Raw genomic sequence first — 15188 nt, forward strand, 5'->3', positions numbered from 1 at the left:
TAATTACTATCTTGGTATCAGTTCTGTGCTCGCATAACGAATACTGCCAATAGTCAAGCGAAAAACATTTCAGAAAGTGCTAATGATAAGCGAAATCGGAAAAGCAAACACCACTCAAGGATTCAAAGTGCATCCTGCAAATCAAGCAACTAACTGCGGTCGTCAGTTACCGAAACGATCAACTCTACAAAGATAGCAAATACTGGGCTCCTGAGTTATACCACGTAAAAAAAAGCACTGCTTCCTGTACTCGTGGCTATGCTCGCCGGCAGCGTGCGGCACTTGACAGCATTCGGGACCCATTTTTCGTGGGCGGCCATAGAGGTTGCAGCACGACTGTCGTTTCTGGAGACAGAAGGCAGAGTGTCTCTTTGCTAAAATTCCAACTTGTGTCTCAAGTTTTGAAAAAGTACCAAGTCATCCACCAACGATTGCGACCACCGCTCAATGAAATTTCAGGAATTCGCCCGAGTGTCTGCAATAGGAAAACTTTTGGTTTTATTTTTTTAGATGGAGACAAGGTGAGAAGCTAACCGTCTTTCTATTTACGTTCCAAAGCAGCCGTTGATACGCCTTGTCAATTCCCACAGAAGATTCCAGCCGCTGCTTTTTTTTTAAAAAAAAAATGGCCATAGCGTCTTTGCAGGAGTGCTTGCTAGCTGCCTGACGCGCAGCTCCTGTCTCGTTAAATGGGCAGTTACGAGGCGGCGGAAATAGCGAGAGTGGAGGCAGTTTCGGCCCTGAAACATACCTTAAGCAACACATTTATGATGGACGACCCGAAGTTCGGTTGCTTGCTCACCTCTGCCGCCTCTCTGTTACTCTCACCTTCATCTACATGGATTCTCCGCAAATCACATTGAAGTGCCTGGCAGTGGGTTCAGCGGACCGCCTGCACAATAATTCTCTATTATTCCACTCTCGAACAGTGCACGAAAAAAACGAACACCTGTATCTCTCCTTGTGGGCTCTGATTTCCCTTATTTTATTATAATGATCGTTTCTCCATATCTAAGTCGGCGCCAACAAAATATTTTCTGCATTTCGTGAGAAGATCTCACCGAAGCGAGAGACGCCTGTGTTTTAGTGATATCCACCCCAAATCCTGTACCACGTCCGTGACAGTCTCTCCCCTATTTCTTGATAGTACAAAACGTGCTGCTCTTCTCCGAACTTTCTCGATGTACTGCGTTAATTCTATCCGCGCAGCAGTACTCCAAAAGAGGACAGACAAGCGTAGTGTAGGGAGTCTCTTTAGTACATCTGTTGCATCTTTTAAGTGTTCTGCCTGTATAACACAGTCTTTAGTTCACAGTCTCCACAACATTGTCTATGTGTTCTTTCCAATTCAGGTTGCTCGTAACTGTATTTAGTGGTATTTAGGGCCTTTAGATTTGATTGATTTATCGTGTAGCCGAAGTATAACGGTTTGCTTTTAGCACTCATGTGGATGGCCTCACACTGTTCATTATTTAGGGTCAACTCCAAATTTTCGCTCCATACAGGTACCTTTTCTAAATCGTTTTCCAATTTGTTTTGATCTTCTGATGACTTTACTAGACGATAAACGACAGCACCATCTGCAAACAACCAAAGACGGCTGCTCACATTGTCTCCTAAATCGTTCATATACACTCCTGGAAATTGAAATAAGAACACCGTGAATTCATTGTCCCAGGAAGGGGAAACTTTATGACACATTCCTGGGGTCAGATACATCACATGATCACACTGACAGAACCACAGGCACATAGACGCTGGCAACAGAGCATGCACAATGTCGGCACTAGTACAGTGTATATCCACCTTTCGCAGCAATGCAGGCTGCTATTCTCCCATGGAGACGATCGTAGAGATGCTGGATGTAGTCCTGTGGAACGGCTTGCCATGCCATTTCCACCTGGCGCCTCAGTTGGACCAGCGTTCGTGCTGGGCGTGCAGACCGCGTGAGACGACGCTTCATCCAGTCCCAAACATGCTCAATGGGGGACAGATCCGGAGATCTTGCTGGCCAGGGTAGTTGACTTACACCTTCTAGAACACGTTGGGTGGCACGGGATACATGCGGACGTGCATTGTCCTGTTGGAACAGCAAGTTCCCTTGCCGGTCTAGGAATGGTAGAACGATGGGTTCGATGACGGTTTGGATGTACCGTGCACTATTCAGTGTCCCCTCGACGATCACCAGTGGTGTACGGCCAGTGTAGGAGATCGCTCCCCACACCATGATGCCGGGTGTTGGCCCTGTGTGCCTCGGTCGTATGCAGTCCTGATTGTGGCGCTCACCTGCACGGCGCCAAACACGCATACGACCATCATTGGCACCAAGGCAGAAGCGACTCTCATCGCTGAAGACGACACGTCTCCATTCGTCCCTCCATTCACGCCTGTCGCGACACCACTGGAGGCGGGCTGCACGATGTTGGGGCGTGAGCGGAAGACGGCCTAACGGTGTGCGGGACCGTAGCCCAGCTTCATGGAGACGGTTGCGAATGGTCCTCGCCGATACCCCAGGAGCAACAGTGTCCCTAATTTGCTGGGAAGTGGCGGTGCGGTCCCCTACGGCACTGCGTAGGATCCTACGGTCTTGGCGTGCATCCGTGCGTCGCTGCGGTCCGGTCCCAGGTCGACGGGCACGTGCACCTTCCGCCGACCACTGGCGACAAAATCGATGTACTGTGGAGACCTCACGCCCAACGTGTTGAGCAATTCGGCGGTACGTCCACCCGGCCTCCCGCATGCCCACTATACGCCCTCGCTCAAAGTCCGTCAACTGCACATACGGTTCACGTCCACGCTGTCGCGGCATGCTACCAGTGTTAAAGACTGCGATGGAGCTCCGTATGCCACGGCAACTGGCTGACACTGACGGCGGCGGTGCACAAATGCTGCGCAGCTAGCGCCATTCGACGGCCAACACCGCGGTTCCTGGTGTGTCCGCTGTGCCGTGCGTGTGATCATTGCTTGTACAGCCCTCTCGCAGTGTCCGGAGCAAGTATGGTGGGTCTGACACACCGGTGTCAATGTGTTCTTTTTTCCATTTCCAGGAGTGTAGATAAGGAATAGAAGATGGCTTGTAACACCTCCTTGGGGAACACCAGAAATCACTTCTGTTTTACCCGATGACTTTCCGTCACCTCTCTGACAGGAAATCACGAATCCAGTCACATAACTGGGAGGATATTCCATAAAGACGCAATTTGATTACCAGCCGCTTGTGAGGTACAATGTCAAAAGCCTTGTGGACGTGCCGAATAAACAGAAAAATACAGCTTCTCACAAACAGAAGTAAACAGCTAATGCAGTTCCTAGCCTGACAAGCATTTTTCAAGTAATAATTACGAAAAGAACATCTCAGCTACTCATTCATTATGTTAAAGGACGTGGGGAATACTATGAGAGCATTAAAATATGAATAAAAGTATGTAGGGTGGCGCTACACGAATAATTAAGGCACCTTACAACCTTATTTGGTCGCGCGGTTTTAGCCGAACGGTCTTAGGCGCTGCAGTCATGGACTGTGTGGCTGGTCCTGGCGGAGGTTCGAGTCCTTCCTCGGGCATGGGTGTGTGTGTTTGTCCTTAGGGTAATTTAGGTTAAGTAGTGTGTAAGCTTAGGGACTGATGACCTCAGCAGTTAAGTCCCATAAGATTTCACACACATTTGAACATTTTGAACCTTATTTGTAGTCGCGACACACCACTGTGTTGCGACACGGCGGTTGAGCAACGCTGCACTAGGCTACCGTGGAGAACTGGTTTTAACGCCTTCCGGAAATCGAGGCACTTAGCATCAGCTTGGGCGCCGTTATCTGCTTCCTTGTGGGGTTTGATGGCGGACGGCAGACGCTGCCGCTAGCTCACTGGCGCCGACGCTGCCTCCGACGCCGCCCCCGCCGCCGACGCCACGACTGCGCGGCGCCAGAACCGCCGCCCAAACAGAGCGCGCCGCCGCCAGCGCTTGTTTGAAAAATACTTGTTAATAAGGGAGCGGCGCGGCGTCACGCTTTGTTGTTGTTTGAATCTTTGATCTGGCTTTGTTTCTGCCCTTGCCGGGAGCCGCGGCGTTTATTTCTCTTGACGATCATCACTTAGCCGCGACTGTCCCTCAAAGTTTAATGAAGAAGGAGGCCCAACTTTTCACCGGGCGCGCCGCGGCCACCCTCCTCCGCGTGTTTACCGCCACGTTTGTTTTTCTTCTGTACACTCGACGCCGCCGCCCGTCTTGTGTATACCGTCTCCACCACGAATACACGTTTGTGTCGAGCATAATAACGGAAAACAAATATTTTCTGTTGTGGCTTAGGCGTAATGGGTGTTCTTCCTGCAACGGGGGGGCGACGCTAGAAAGTACGCCGACCGCATTCACGTGTTCCGGACGGGTGGTCTCGCTTTTGGCGGGACTGCGGTGAGTGGGCCTGCAATGAAGCGGGCGCGAGATTAATTTGTCTTCAGTGGCATTTACACGATGCGCGTCAGCCTCGCGCAACAGTTTCGCGAGACAAGTCTCGCGTAGTGAACACTCGTCATTGGTCCCAGCTGCAAAACATTCTGTGCGAGGCTGTTTTGCTGTCAGCCGAACCCCTGGCGGTTTTTGGGCGTGAAACATAGTGTCCCGCTTCTCTTGTTTCACGTGATGTAAATGTCGTTCCTTACTGCCCGCCAGAAACCGAACGAGGATGAAAGCATCCACCTGAACGAATTATACGAAAACTATTCGCTTTTGTGGGATCACAAAGAAAAAGGCTCTCACAATAGCAGAAAAAGAGAGGATTCGTGAAAGCAAACTAGCGTGATCCTTTAACGGCCAGTCTCACCTTTGAAATCAAGACTGAAAACACTGTTGGGGTCACACAGAAGTGATAGGTCTTGGGAAAATAAAAGCAAACCACTGGGTCACGTCTACAATTTTTTTTTCTGCTATGGGCTGTCAGAGACAGCAAAGGACTTGGAAGAGCAGGTGCATGGAATGGACAGTGTCTTTAAAGGAAGATATAAGATGAACATCAACAAAAGCAAAACGAGGATAATGGAATGTAGTCGAATTAAATCGGGTGTTGCTGAGGGTATTAGATTAGGAAATGAGACGCTTAAAGTAGTAAATGAGTGTTGCTACTTGGGGAGCAAAATAACTGATGATGGTCGAAGTAGAGAGGATATAAAATGTAGATTGGCAATGGCAAGGAAAGCGTTTCTGAGGAAGAGAAATTTGTTAACGTCGAGTATAGATTTAAGTGTCAGGAAGTCGTTTCTGAAAGTGTTTGTATGGAGTGTAGCCATGTATGGAAGTGAAACGTGTACGATAAATAGTGGGGACAAGAAGAGAATAGAAGCTTTCGAAATGTGGTGCTACAGACGAAAGCTGAAGATTAAATGGGTAGATCACATAACTAATAAGGAGGTATTGAATAGAAGTGGGGAGGAGTTCGTGGCACAACTTGACTAGAAGAAGGGATCAGTTGGTAGGACATGTTCTGAGGCATCGAGGGATCACCAATTTAGTATTGGAGGGCAGCATTGAGGATAAAAATCGTACAGGGGTACCAAGAGATGAATACACTAAGCAGATTAAGAAGCATGTAGGTTGCAATAGGTACTGGGAGATGAAGAAGCTTGCACAGGGTAGAGTAGCTTGGAGAGCTGCATCAAACCAGTCTCTGGACTGAAGATCACAGCAACAACGGGAGTACAAAAATGCAACATATTTTTTTCTGAAAGCAGATTGGTTTTATTCAGGATCTCAATACTCCGTACTATACCCAACTCTTTTGGTTACAAAATCCTAGTTTGCAGTTCACCTCCGTTCAGTGCGACAGCCTCAAGCCACCTCCTGGGAGGTGCTGTTTGTCCGCGTGTTACCACTCTGCTAATCGTTGTCGCAGCCAACGTTTCGCTCCCTCAATAAATTTCCCATAATCCACATACGGCTTCCTGGGCAGTGCACCCGCCATTGGAACAAACAGATGGAAATCGGATGGTGCGAGATCCAGGCTGTAGGGCGGATGAGCAATAACAATGCAATGAAGTTTTGTGAAGTCCTCACAAGTGTGTAGACTTGGGTGTGGCCTCGCATTGTCAAGGAGAAGGAGAAGTTCGTTTGCATTTTTGTGGTGACGAACGAGCTGCAGTCATTTTTTCAAGTTCCTGGTGATAGCACAGTACACTTCAGAGTTGATCGTCGTGCCATGAGTGAGCACAACAAGTAGAACAACCCCCTTCATGAGTCCCAGAAAACCGCCGTCATTACTTTACCGGCCGCGGGTGCGGCTTTGAATTTTTTCTTTAGAGGAGAGGTGGTATGGCACCACTCCATTGATTGCTGTTTTGTTTCCGGTTCGAAGTGATGACCCATGTTTCATCGCCTCTGACGATGTCCGACATAAAATTTTCACGATCAGCCTCGTAACGCGTAAACAATTCCGCACAAACAGTCCTTCGTTACTCTTTGAACTCTTCTGTTAGGCGGTGGAGCACCCAGGGGGTGATGGACGAGTCTATCAGCACTTCCAACAGAGACGTCAAGTTGAGCATTGAGATGTTTGACTGTGGTCCGTCGATCACCTCGAATGAGAGTGTCCACACGTTCCAACACTGCAGGAGTCACAGCTGAGTGTGGCCGGTCAGCACGCGGGAGATCGGACAGTTTCGCGCGACCTTCTTGCTATGATAACAGACGCATCACCAAACGACTCACAGTGCTTTTGCTCACTGCTAGGTCTCTGTAGAGATTCTGCAAGCACCTATGGGTATCTGCGATGCTGCAAGCACCTATGAGTACTGCGATGCTCTGGTTTTCCGCCAAAGAAAACTCAGGAACAGCTGTATGCTTGGAATGCACTTCCGTTACAGACGCAATTTTGAAGGCTACGTATTGCGCCGTCACCTATGGGAACTTCATGAAACTACAGGGGCTCAAGTGGGAAAATTCCAAGGTGTGCCACATCAAATTCCGAATTTGTTCAACCGAAACTGACTGAAAGAAAATGTGCTGCGTTACAAAAACTAGCTGCATTACTTACTGAAAGCCGCTTGTACGTTTATTATTTTACAATATTTTACAGAATACTTATTTACTGATAATTTTTGAGGGATTTAGGAACCTTTAGTTTTAAGAAAAGCATAGCTCGGATCGCAATAATTTATTTTTATCCCAGTAACCGGTTTCGGTCTATTTGAGTCTTCACACCAGAGACGCTGAAATGTGTAACATAATGGGTCATGTATGACAAAACTTATTCAACTTAAAAACTATCATATAAACAACGGATCGCAATAAATTGTTTATTTTTATCGCAGTAACCGGTTTCGCTCTATGTGACCGGCTTCAAACCAGAGACTCTGAAATGTGTAACATAATGAGCCAAGTATGACAAAACTTACTCACCTTCCTTAAAAACTGCCATAAAATCAACATAGTTATAAACTACACTCCTGGAAATGGAAATAAGAACACCGTGAATTCATTGTCCCAGGAAGGGGAAACTTTATTGACACATTCCTGGGGTCAGATACATCACATGATCACACTGACAGAACCACAGGCACATAGACACAGGCAACAGAGCATGCACAATGTCGGCACTAGTACAGTGTATATCCACCTTTCGCAGCAATGCAGGCTGCTATTCTCCCATGGAGACGATCGTAGAGATGCTGGATGTAGTCCTGTGGAACGGCTTGCCATGCCATTTCCACCTGGCGCCTCAGTTGGACCAGCGTTCGTGCTGGACGTGCAGACCGCGTGAGACGACGCTTCATCCAGTCCCAAACATGCTCAATGGGGGACAGATCCGGAGATCTTGCTGGCCAGGGTAGTTGACTTACACCTTCTAGAGCACGTTGGGTGGCACGGGATACATGCGGACGTGCATTGTCCTGTTGGAACAGCAAGTTCCCTTGCCGGTCTAGGAATGGTAGAACGATGGGTTCGATGACGGTTTGGATGTACCGTGCACTATTCAGTGTCCCCTCGACGATCACCAGTGGTGTACGGCCAGTGTAGGAGATCGCTCCCCACACCATGATGCCGGGTGTTGGCCCTGTGTGCCTCGGTCGTATGCAGTCCTGATTGTGGCGCTCACCTGCACGGCGCCAAACACGCATACGACCATCATTGGCACCAAGGCAGAAGCGACTCTCATCGCTGAAGACGACACGTCTCCATTCGTCCCTCCATTCACGCCTGTCGCGACACCACCGGAGGCGGGCTGCACGATGTTGGGGCGTGAGCGGAAGACGGCCTAACGGCGTGCGGGACCGTAGCCCAGCTTCATGGAGACGGTTGCGAATGGTCCTCGCCGATACCCCAGGAGCAACAGTGTCCCTAATTTGCTGGGAAGTGGCGGTGCGGTCCCCTACGGCACTGCGTAGGATCCTACGGTCTTGGCGTGCATACGTGCGTCGCTGCGGTCCGCTCCCAGGTCGACGGGCACGTGCACCTTCCGCCGACCACTGGCGACAACATCGATGTACTGTGGAGACCTCACGCCCCACGTGTTGAGCAATTCGGCGGTACGTCCACCCGGCCTCCCGCATGCCCACTATACGCCCTCGCTCAAAGTCCGTCAACTGCACATACGGTTCACGTCCACGCTGTCGCGGCATGCTACCAGTGTTAAAGACTGCGATGGAGCTCCGTATGCCACGGCAAACTGGCTGACACTGACGGCGGCGGTGCACAAATGCTGCGCAGCTAGCGCCATTCGACGGCCAACACCGCGGTTCCTGGTGTGTCCGCTGTGCCGTGCGTGTGATCATTGCTTGTACAGCCCTCTCGCAGTGTCCGGAGCAAGTATGGTGGGTCTGACACACCGGTGTCAATGTGTTCTTTTTTCCATTTCCAGGAGTGTAAAGTGATATGTTGCCACATGACCTATGATGTCGATACACGGAACTGCCGTGACTCCTGTCAACAGCTAGTAACTAGCTAGCAATCCACCCACAACTCCGCACGTGATCCATAATAAAAGCGATTAATATTCACAAATAGCGTGTGCATAAACAACACACATCACACAGTACAAGCATGTGTAATACAAAATTGCCTAAAATCCTCAGATACATTTAACGTAGTTTGAAAAGAGTTTAAAAGGCCGATAGCGGGCAACCGGAATATTAACACTGCCCTATGTTGGACATTTGACTGAATTATGTAGCTGTGTATACGTCGTCAATGTGTGCAGCACAAATGATTCACTCAGTCAAGCAAAGATCACACTGTACCAGCTGGCACCGGTCGCTACGGAGACACAAGCTATTCCAGTCATTACTTATCCTGCTGGTGCGCCAGTTTAGCAACAACAGCGTTATGCAGCGTTTAGTCACAACTGTACACTTGTATACATACACCATCTACTTATTAAAATTACCATGAACAGTTGAAAAACATATCACAGTAGACTGAGTAGAGGGTGTCCCAGGAGGATAAGTCAGTATTCAGAGATATATGGGATGTATTCGGAGTTGCAAATACGGACAACCATCAGTTGGGTCAATGGAAGTGTCCGATTCCACCCGTCTGCTTTGACCCACGAAGTAACGGTGTTGTGGTGTGTGACGTCATTACGGCGCTGAATTTATGAGTTGGTTGTGTTTGTAAATGTCGTCTTGTTGTGTTTGATGGCGACCTCTGCTGGTGTGTGAGTATGTGCTGAATGTAATGTGTTTGGATTGGTTTCATTTGAGCCTTGGAGTTGAGTGAGTGAAGTCGTTGGCTGTGTCTGTAGTTCGGGACGTAAGGATTGGAATTTTTTTCAGTGGATATCAATTAATTTTTTTGCTTATGTGTTTGGCATTTTCGTTAGGTTTTATTGATTTACTGTTTGTGCCGCGGTAAGACGTTTATTTTATTGTGTGGCTACTGTTGTTAGGTATGAATATAACGATGAAACAACGATGCTATATTGCGGTCGGATAGAGGGGACGACTTGTTGTCCGTTATTAAATTCCTCCAGACTGATCGCTGAGATTGTGAAGTGTAGTATTTGTCACGAGAGCATGAGGTTGACCAAGAGTTTCGTCGTCTCGGGTACTTGTTGCGCTGTAGGCGCGCGCCTGTGTGTGTGTGTGTGTGTGTGTGTGTGTGTGTGTGTGTGTGTGTGTCTTTGGGATGGCCGACCTAGTTTGCAGCGCCGGAATTTGTTGGTGGTACGTAATTGTTTTTTGGGGTGCTATTTTACCCGAGTTGTAATGTTTTGTGTATTTATGGTGTATTGAATGTGTTTTAATTTACGTAGGGATGTTTGAGTTTTGAATTTTTGAGGTGTTATGGTTTCGGGTTTGTTTTTCGTAGTTATAGCTGTTGGTTTTTTTGATACCAATAGTCATGGTTGACCTATATAGTTCAAGGGAAATGTCCGATTCCAATTTTGGCGTTTTGGCATCGCCAGCTGTGGTTGAACTATATAAGTCAAGGGAAGTGTCCGAGTCATGTATATTTCGTAGTTTTTCTTTTTTGTTCGTCGTTTTGTGTGTTTCGGGATCGTGGTGTGTTTTTTCTGTTATATTTAGCTTATCCCCACCCTAAAACCTCCATTTCCCGCGGTTGTCCCGTTAGTTTGATTGTATTTTTGAAGGGAGACGCATTGTCTTATTTACACGTATTTTCGTGTTTGTTGCCTTGAGTTTGTAGGGACAACATAGGAGCCATATTGGAGACGCTTAGAATAGCCATTTCCCCCATATTGATGACGTCACGGATCAAAGCAGGCGGGTGAAATCGGAACTTCTGTAATCCCCATAAGCTTTATAAGGAAATGACGACGATGAAAATTTGCACCAGACCGGAACTCGAACGCGAATTTCCCGGTTAACGCTAGCGGTCGCCTTAACCACTTTGACTATTCTTGCACGACGTTCCTGCATCACAACCTGTACTCGTACACACTTTATGTACGTTCTTCTCGTACAGGGGAGGACATTTTAATCGAATGTCGTTGCCTAGTGTGCATGCATGTCTGAACGAACATTGCATCGTTCTTATTAATGCCACAGGCACTGAAATATCGTATTCAAAGATATGACGGGGACAGTTTTTCGGAGCAATAAGCAATGAGCTTTAAAATGCATACATTAAGAGCTATGAGTACTTGGTCATCTTCGCTACTGTGAAAGACATCTCTAGTACTGAGACAGTGCAAATAGCTCTTACGGCATGCGTTTTAGAGGCCATGTTTGCTAGACAATTTTTTATTTTTGGGTCTATAATATATCTTCTCAGAATATGGAAAGCAAACAGCTAGTAATAGAAGAGATTTGTTTCACAGTACCGAAGATTAAGAAGTGCTCAGAGCTCTTAAGGTACGCATTTTAGAGCCCATGTTTATTACAAATTTTTGCTCCGAATAAACATTCCCGTCAAATCCTTTAACACTGAACATTCCTCCTGGGACACCGTATGTAATTAAATAACAGCAGTAACAAAATGTTTCCGTTTGTCACATAGTAAAACCAACTATCAGGTTCTGCATAGGCTACCGTGGTAGCTGACACGGAAGCCCCATTGTGTTGATCAACACATATATACTGTACGTCCCAAATGGTCGGCACAGGGGGCGCAAGTTAAGATAGTGTAGTTTTCATAAAGCGGTTGGACAAAAACATGGAAACACGATGAGAAATCCATGATTGAATATAAATGCAGATGCCAGCTAAGCCTGCAGTTTTCGCTGTTGTATTTGACCACGACTGGCAACAGTGCACTGTCGTCAACACGTTGCAGTTGTTAGTTATGGCCAGGATGGCGATCTGTGTAGTTGTGAGTGTATTATGTCGGAGCTAAGTGAATTCTAATGCGGCAAAATTGTTGATGTTCGTATGGCTGGTGCTTCCGTAACCAAGGGAGATGTTTTTGGTTTCAAGAGACACCATATCGACGGTTTATACCTGTGGTGTGCGTACTGTAAGACCTTCCGTACACACACTATCAGATTAGTTGACTTGTCACTCTAACGAAGTAGGCGAGTGTCAGCAATATGTCTCGCGGTCTTATCGAGGCGTGTTTAGCTTCTGCCATTAGGTCAGACGATAGAAATGCCACTTGCACGCTTAGAGTAGCAGATTGACGGTGACCAACTTTAAACAGAACTTGATTAATTTTCACACACATTTATTAAAATAATAATAATCATAAACCTTACTTAACGTGATTCTGGATGCTATTTACAATTGACAATCTGAAGTTCCTTTGGTCTTGGTACGTTAATCTTATTCTCACATATCTCTGATACTTGACAAAGTGTCTATACATCTCTCTTCATGGCTATGTACAGGAATATGGTAACCTTATTAGGCGCAGACTGAAACTTGACTATAGACTGGTACAGACTGGTGCAGACTAATGCGGACTGACTAATCGGAGGTCTGTACACTCGTTATAATACCTCGCGCGTTCAGGTATCACTGCGCGAGTGTGTTCCGCAAGGAGAAAAGGTTCTACGTTAGCAGCAATCTCATTGGCTGCGTTACATATTAATACACGGACCGGCGGAAGCAGAATTTGGTCCGTCTCTAAGGCAGCGCCATCTCGTAGTGCGGAGACGGACGAGCGCTGCGCCTGCGCTGTTGTGCTTAGCGGGGCGTGCTCTATTGGGAAAGTTGTGTACGCGCTGACTACGCGGAACTATGTACACAACAATATCAGATACAGGGAAAGCGGTACTACATCATTCGCTGAGTCACAACGCTGACGAATGTGTGTGTTGAGTGATCGTGACAGACGGTCATTGAAGAGGATTGCGATGAAAAATAAGGGGACGACAGCTACAAAAATCACTGCAGAACTGAATGTCGCACCCGCGAATCCTGTCAACGCCAAAACAAGCGACAAGGACTCCACAAACAAAGAACAGCAGAGCGAGCTGGAATTCCAAAACCACTCATCAATGAAGCAAATGTCCGTAACAGGAAAAAGTGGCGTAGAAGCCATAAAATATGGACTATGGAACAACGAAAGAAAGCTGTGTGATCGGATGAGTCTTTTTTCACACTATTTCCAACTTCTGATCGAGTATATGTCACAAAGGTGAAACGTGGTTGGTGTTCGGTGATGATTAGGGTACCCATATCGTGGTATTCCGTGGGCCTCATGGTTACTCTACAAGATCGTGTTACTGGCAAGCATTATGTGAACATTTTGCAGGTCCATCTCATGGTTCAATGCTTATCGCCCAATGGTGCCGCTGTGTTCCAAGTATACAGTGTCGCTATTCGCAGAGCATGCATCGTCCTGGACTGGTTTTGTGAGCACGAGGATGAATTGACGCATCTGATCTAGCCTCCCACTGCCACTAGATCTGAATGCTATCGAGCCTTAGTGGTTTACTTTGGAGAGAAGGGGGCGCTATCGCTATCCACCTCCACATTTGTTTCCTGAAATACCTGCAGTTTTGTACTTGGAATGGTAGAAGATGCGTTTGAAAAACATACAGGACCTGTATTTACCCATTCGGAGACAACTGGAAGCTGTTTTGTATGCCAATGGGTTTCCCACGTCGTACTAGCCATGGCAGCGAATTTTTTTTGTTGTTTTCATACTTTTGTCCAGGCCATTTAATAGTAGATTCTCTTGGAGGTGTCAGTGAGGGGATGTGCGATGCTCAGTACTATGCGTTTTGGAACATGGTTCCACAGCACTGTACAGACCGAAACCAGTTAACAGTATAAAAATAAATAATGTGTTGTGATCTGGACGTCTTTTCTGTCAAAAGTATTTATTAGTTTTTATTACAGTTCTACTAATAAAAAACTTTGTTTATATGTGGCGAGAATTTGTATGAACTGAAGCGGTTCACATACAAATGTTTCGACCTTTTAAAAGGCAAAGACAACGCAAACGCAACCTTCTGTTGTCATATGGATGAAGTTCCTGATTGTATCTTCTAGGGGGTCTAATGCAGTTTATCTTATTAGCTGGTTCTCATATTGGCATTGCCGATGGAATGACTGCTTATTCTACCAGCAGCGACCTCGCTTCGTTTCCTTTTCCAAAAACATCATCGTCATGAGGAAGAACGCGATTGCGGCAGCCACATGTATTACAGAGCGCGCCGACATGGTTGTCACATTCAAATCCAAGCCTCACACTTTTTGTGCCTGTTCCGCCACAACGTTTCGCTCTGTGTAAATGAAAGGGTGAGACAGCTGTTTCCCGAAACAGTCTTGTGCAACTGTCTCGTGCGACAAGTTCCGCGTTGTACAAACACGCCTTTAGCAACTGCGGTGTACTGCTGAATACAACTGCAGGTCTGCGAGGCGCCCATCGGGCATTGCTCGCACCGCTGATAAAGATGCGTCGATGTGAATGCTTGCAGATGATCCAAAGTCGGTGAAAAAATCACACACAATCCACGGGAGCTCTATTGAAATAAACAGTGCCACAAGTCACTGGAATGGTTGTTCCCCATTTGAAGATGTGCTGTGTGTGACGTCCGAATCTTACGGCTAGATGCGACGTAAGGCGCATTTGTAGATACGATTCTCGAGCAATCTGTTACGGTCGGATATCCAATGAAGATGGCAGCCCATGGTGAATAAACCGATGGGGATGGTAATCGGTGCAAGGTGCATGGGTCATAACATTTCGGGGACTACACAAGAATTCAGGCATCGAACATTTGTCGGTGCAGTTGGGGTGTATACCCTGCAAATGTACTGTGCAGCAGATGTGAAAGTGTCATCGCTGTCATCCAGATGGTGCAAACTCTGCTGATGGCTCCTAATTAAAAGGCCGAAACCGGTCAGAGGTTAACATCGACTGCGATCAAGAGTGTTTTTAAATAATTTTATGACAACTGTAGTGGCACATCCGTCACCGATTGTAAGGGCAACACCAAATGTAGAGGGAAGAGGTAGAAGGCACCGTATTAAGACTCATCTGAGCTTTCCGAGTGATTTATTGTTTCCAACTACAGTGCCCCTGTTGCTCTCAGTCTGTGTTACTGGGTCCTGCAATGCTGAGGACACCACTTCACTGTCTGCGAACCGGCTTGGCATGGAATGGCTGCCTCAGCGAACCGTGCACGCACCGCTGTGTGTCAGCCTTGTATGACAGTGGAGTTGCGTCATCGTCAAGATGCGCCAGCAGCCGACTCAGTGGCCTTCACCTCTGCCACTTCAACACCACCTGCTTCAAGGCGACCCGCAGTGCGCTCCCTCGCCAGCATAGCTAATAACGCAGCGACAATGAGCGCC

The sequence above is a fragment of the Schistocerca cancellata genome, chromosome 7, assembly GCF_023864275.1.
Source record: "Schistocerca cancellata isolate TAMUIC-IGC-003103 chromosome 7, iqSchCanc2.1, whole genome shotgun sequence".
Lineage (NCBI taxonomy): Eukaryota > Metazoa > Arthropoda > Insecta > Orthoptera > Acrididae > Schistocerca > Schistocerca cancellata.